This window comes from Diabrotica virgifera, chromosome 3, assembly GCF_917563875.1.
Source record: "Diabrotica virgifera virgifera chromosome 3, PGI_DIABVI_V3a".
Taxonomy (NCBI): Eukaryota; Metazoa; Arthropoda; class Insecta; order Coleoptera; family Chrysomelidae; genus Diabrotica; species Diabrotica virgifera.
The window spans coordinates 613,306-619,731 of record NC_065445.1 but is presented as its reverse complement, the minus strand read 5'-3'; the positions used below and the strand labels follow the sequence as shown (position 1 = coordinate 619,731).

Genomic DNA, 6,426 nt, shown 5'->3' with positions numbered 1-6,426 from the left:
TAAGGGACCGTTCAAGTATTACGTAACGCAGGTTGGGGGGTCAAAAATCTTCAAAAATTGCGTTACGCAATAGTTAAACTCCCATAAGAGTGCGCTACGTATGGGGGGGGGGTGTTAAAAATCTTCAAAAATCGCGTTGCGTAATACTTGAACGCTCCCTAATATTTATAGCTATTTGTATAACAAGAGAGGAAAGTGCTACTTTTCCTCCCGAGAATGAAGTTTACTGTAATCATTCAAGGGAGGAAAAGGAACTTTACTCCCATGTTATACATATGGTTTTTCCACCTTCCTCAAATTAATAACAAGTCATTTTTCATTTTTACTTAATTTATTTATGTAACTAACCAACAAAATATATTAAAACTAAAACTAACAAGTAGGTACAATATAACTGTCAACTGTCAAATATAAGTCAAATTATTAATGTAAACATTGTTAAATCAAAATAACAATTTACTGTTTTTTACCATTCTGCAAAATACAGGGTGTTTTATAAATAAACGTTAAAATGTATAGATACTTACGTAATAGAAAATAGATATTGTACAGGGCGTCAATAGGTTATATTTCATGAATGAAATACCATGACGTCACTTTTACTTTTCCTCCCTAGGGAGGAAAAGTACAACTTTGCTCCCTACAATCAGGTCCGGAAAAGTATACTTTCGGTAGAGGTAGGTGGAAAAAGTATTTTCCACCTACCTCTACCGAAAGTATACTTTTCCGGACCTGATTGTAGGGAGCAAAGTTGTACTTTTCCTCCCTAGGGAGGAAAAGTAAAAGTGACGTCATGTTATTTCATTCATGAAATATAACTTATTGACGCTCTGTACAATATCTATTTTCTATTACGTAAGTATCTATACGTTTTAACGTTTATTTAAAAACACTCTGTATTTTGCAGAATGGTAAAAAACAGTAAATTGTTATTCTAATTTAACAATGTTTACATTAATAATTTGACTTATATTTGACAGTTGACAGTTATATTGTACCTACTTCTTAGTTTTAGTTCTAATAAATTTTGTTGGTTAGTTACCTAAACAAATTAAGTAAAAATGAAAAAATGACTTGTTATTTGAGGAAGGTGGAAAAACCATATGTATAACATGGGAGTAAAGTGCCTTTTCCTCCCTTGAATGATTACTGCCCTCCGCTACGCGTCGGGCAGTAAACTTCATTCTCGGGAGGAAAAGTAGCACTTTCCTCCCTTGTTATACAAATAGCTATTTTATACTTCATTTGATCTATTTGTCACTATGTCTGGAAATCTTTTAATCCGTAAAAACAAGGGGAGTATAGCTCAGTAGTAGAGCGTTCGACTGGAGATCGAGAGGTCCCCGGTTCGAATCCGTGTGTTTTTTAATTTTTTTTAATTTTGGTATTGTTTTAATAAACTTTTTGGGAAAGTAGTAAGCAAAAATTAGTTTATTTTTTAAATAAAATACAAATAACTTGTTGAAAGTATATTTATTTCGTTGAAATCATATAATAGAAGTATAACTTCTTACGTGCGTACAAAGTATACACAAATTCTTTTTTTGTAATAAGATAAGTCAGAAAAAAATGTTAGAACCATTTTACTGGTGTCAAATGAAAGAGCGTGAGCTTAATTTTCAAATTGTTTTAAAAAAGTGAATAAAAATGCATTTATTAGTAATAAATAATTATGCAAAAGTATCGGTTATTTTCCTTATAAATTTTTAAACAATTTTTTTCAAAAAAATCTATTTTTTACCGTATTTCAGGTGAACAACTACTACAGTACGACAAATGAAGGAATACCCATGAACGAAATAAAACACGCTGTATTTTCCTGTCACCGTGTCACACAAAAAATTGGCCAGCGCAAGTAGGTACATGTAATAATTATTGTTACATGTACTTAAACTGGACAATTTTCTTTGTGACCCGGTGACAGAAAAATACAGCGTGTTTTATATGTTCGTTCATGGGTATTCTTTCATTTTTCCGACTGTAAGTAGTGTTGTGTGTATAATAATTGTTGATAAAAAATTGTAAAAATTTATATAATTTATTATATAAAAAAATAAATAGTTTATAAGGAAAAATTAACGATATCTTTGCATAATTATTTATTACCAACAAATGCACTCTTTATTCACTTTTTTAAACCAGTTTGAATATTTAGCTCATACTCTTTCATTTGACACCAGTAGAATGGTTCTAACATAATTTTTTTCTGACTTCTGTTACTGCAAAAAAAAGCTCTCTGGAATAAACAATTTGAATAAAATTTAAATAATTGAATGAATCGCTTTGAAATTTTTCTCACATGTTAAGCACCAAAGAACCCTCATTTGACAAAAATTTCAAAGCTTAACACTAATTTTTACAATAGTTATTGCAAAATTAATATTTTTGCAATTTCGACCTTTTTTCGCAATGATATTAACAGATAAATGAGTATAAATATCCAACTTTGTAATACGCCATTTTAAAGCAGTGTGTACTAAAAACACCATAAGTTTCACTGTTTTCCATTTATTTGAAAAAAAAAGGAAAAATGGCTGCCAGATCCTACTCAGGAAAAATATTACCCTGGACTATAAATTGTGGTTCTAGGGTGAAAAATAATTTGAACAAAATATATACTTATACACTTATTTATTTAACATATACGTACATATAAAAAATAACAATTGGCAATAGAAAAGATTTACAAATAATATAAGAATAACAACTAAAGCTACCTATTTAATTTACTGAATAATCGGTTAGAGATTAGATAATATTTGCACTTGGTACTTGGTCCCAAAATGATTTTGACTGGTTTAACCTGAAACAAACAAAACAAAAGCATTAACAAACGTTATAACATGCAGCTCTTAGCAGCATAATCAAAATAATAGACCTGGATCCCGCGTACCAAAAAAAGTTTATTAATTAATAGCAAGCTGAAAATTTGTTAATAGCTTAACGGTTTCTAATCGGACAAACTTATGTTTGGGAACACTGGAACAGGGGAAGTTTTGATTGTGGAACAGGTTAAAAATTTGGAACGTCAAACTGCGAAAACGTCCCATGTATTCTGTCGGACAGAACTTTCAATTGATTTGTTATCCTTTCGTTAAAGCCTCATGCAAAAATCAGACTGCTATTTATCACCAACATAATTCCTGTCATTTGACATGTTCTTCGTGTTCCACTCATTAAAATGCCCAGTTGGTGATAAACACCAGTCTGATTTTTACATGAGATTTTAATGAAATGGTAACAAATCAATTGTAAGTTTTGTCCGACAAAATATATGAAACCTTTTCGTAGTCTGACGTTCCAAATTTTTAATCTGTTCCACAATTAAAACTTCCCCTGTTCCAGTGTTCCCATACATCAAAATTTGTCCGACTAGACACCGTTAAGCTATTAACAAATTTTCAGCTTGCTATTAATCAACTTTTTTTTGGTACGCGGGATCCAGGTCTATTAGCAGCTTAAACAAAATAAAATGAAAACATGATATATGTATAACTAAACAAACATGAGATATATTATATTAAGCAATTAATTTAGACTTCATGTGATAACTACAAATAGGGGCCAAATGGGGTAGTGATGCCCGAAATATGACTCTGTCTCTGTGTTCATATTCTGCGCATCACTACCCTCTACTTAGTTTTTTTTAATCAGTTTTTTGACTATAAAACGTTTCTTGTGCATTTTAGAGAAAAATGTTTCAAATAAATGTTATAGATCTTAAAAAGCTATTTATTTTGCAATTTTAACATTCTCAACATTAATATCACAAGAGAGTGAGAATAAATTGACACCATTGAATAAACTGAAACCAAACGTTGTTTTGCGACAAACTAAAGATCCGACATACGTTCCACTATTCAACGTATTTTACTCTTATTTCAATTTAAGCAGCTTTTTATTGTATTCCATCCATGCAATCATGAGATAAGCTTATTTACTTTTATAATAAATATATTTCAATAGTTATCTCGGAGTTAGTCAACCTAAAAACTCGTAAATAAAATTATAGGATTTCAATTTGACCCTTATGTTCAGTAACAATAAGGACAGCCATAATTTGTGCTTGGAAACATAGTCAAATTTCCCGCCTGAAAATTACGTCACAACTTTTTCGGTCCATTGGTCAGAAACACTATGAATGAAATAATCATAAGGTTCAGTGGCGCACTCGGGGGGGGAGGGGGTTAGGGGTTAAAATCCCTCCCAGGGCATATAAAAAAACAGTAGGAAAATTTAACTTGTTTTCACAAACAATACAACAAAATTTCTGTGCCCAAGCCAAACCCCCCAAAGAAGATAATTCTAGGCGCGCCACTGATATCTAAGGTTTATAAAATAAACATAAACACAAATACCTTTTAATAGCCTTGTTAAACTGCTATAGGCTATAGAGAATATGCTGGAATTTTGTTGTCTTCGAGGCTGCTGATCACATTTCCGAGAACAAGGGGCCCTTTATTGTTATTCGTGAAGTGTTTTTCCGGTGGCTCCCACAATCCTCCCAGAAGCCGCTCGGTACCTGCCAAGTCAACTAAAATGATTTTGACTGTTAGTTTTCATTCCTAAAAGGTTATATATAACAGGGGTCACCAATTAGCGGACCGCGGTCCGCATTTGGATCGTGAGCTACTTTTGTGCGGACCGTCATTTTGTGCGGACCGTCATGCCAACATTAAATTCAGAATATAGCGTTTGGCAATTTTGAAAATTTTTGGTCATGAAATTAATTGTACATATTATTGTGTTTGCATTTTATCAATCAAAAGCAAAATAAAAATTAAATTAAATTTTTTTTAAAATAACGCGGGCACATAAATGTGATACACCCTGTATATTGAGCTGTTTTAAAATTTATTAGAATTTAGTTTGGATGTATTTAGATTTAAAATGGAAAAAGATTGTTTAGGGTAGAGGTAATTATCAATTTCTCGAAATTGATAATTTAAAAGAAAGTTGGAATTTTAATATCTTTGTTTCAACACGAGTATATTTTGTAGAGTTTCTCCGAAAGTAATTAGGATTGTCGGAATAATTTTGAAAATGACTGTTTTGTTTGTCGAATGGAAAAGTCGAGGTTTCTGATGCTTGGCAATGTGGAAGGGGAAAAGTAGTTAGAATGATTGAAAGAGTTTGAAAAAGAAGTCATTATGTTTTTGGCATCGTTGAGGAGCAGTTCGACGTGTTGGTGGATAAGTAGTTAGCAAATACCAGTGGTTGTTTGATAGTGGAGAATAGTGTTGAAAAGTGGAACGAGAGACAGATCAAATTGAGACGAAATACCTCTTTGATTCTGTATTATTGTGAGAAGGAGAGCAGAGAATTTTTGGAGTTTTGTTTGAATCGAGTACGTGCCAAAAGAGGCCCGGCTTGTTGGAGAATTGGTGCTGGTATGCTGATAGTTTTGAAGCTGGAGAACGGAGAGGGCTTTGATGAGTAGTCTTTAACATAGTCAACGAGGGAGAGCTGTTTTGGGTCACGAGAAGACATCAGAGTGAGTGAAGCAAAAGGTCAGTCAATTTATGTGAAAGAGATTTTTATGTTCGGAAACTAAATTTTTGAGTAAAAAGCATATGAATTAAAATTCCAATATTTCAAAAAGTAAATAGTAAATATAGGTAATCTTGCGAATACATAAATTTGTTTTGTTTAGTTTGTTTTACCAAAATCATCGGGAACAGACCGATAAATTGTTTTTTTTTAACTATAATAAATTTAAGTGGTAAAAATTTCATTCGGACATCTGTGTCCACAGGTTTTTAGATTCGATAGATTTCAGAGTATTGATTTTGATAAATAAAAGACAATTCTGTATTTTTATTTTAATATTTTGCTTTATTTCTTTTCCCTATTTTATCCCGATTAGGATCAACTAAGAGATACTGAATCCACGAGAGAAGATAAGTATAACGTGAGATAATTTGGATCTTTTTTTAATAGTATAAAAAGGCACCCTGAGATTTTTTATTCAATTTTTATGTATGATTTGCGACAATTAAATAATTAATCAAATAAATAATAATTAATATAAAATTAATAAGAAGCAGATCATAACAATATATTATGTTTAACTTATGTGTGCGAAGCCGCTTTATCAAGGAATGAACTTTATTATAAAAATCGGTATACATCTCAGCTAACAGATGAATATTTCAACTCCCCAATGAGAAGCAGTTGAACCAAACTCACTCCAAACCTCAGACAGGTTGTACATAATAAAAAATGTCATTTTTCTCACTGATAATTTAATTTTGTAAAGAGTTTTCCCTTTATTGTTATATTTATTATAATCATTAATTTTGAATTTAAGTAAACTGTAATATAAAATAGTCATGTGCGTTTTTTTATATTCATTTTCTCTCTACTATAAGTAGATTTAAGTTATAGTTTTCAGATTTAATAAGTTTGCAACAAACAGCTTGCATT

General features: G+C 31.3%; 1 long non-coding RNA gene across 1 annotated transcript; it reads right to left on the bottom strand.

Annotated features, from left to right (window-relative positions):
- Positions 1-2,616: 2,616 nt before the first annotated feature.
- On the bottom strand, positions 2,617-4,533 carry LOC114324420 (uncharacterized). Its single transcript, XR_007697376.1, has 2 exons — positions 4,359-4,533; positions 2,617-2,803 (listed from the first exon to the last, which is right to left on the bottom strand). It is a non-coding gene; the product is annotated as an uncharacterized LOC114324420 (long non-coding RNA).
- Between the last annotated feature and the right edge of the window lie 1,893 nt (positions 4,534-6,426).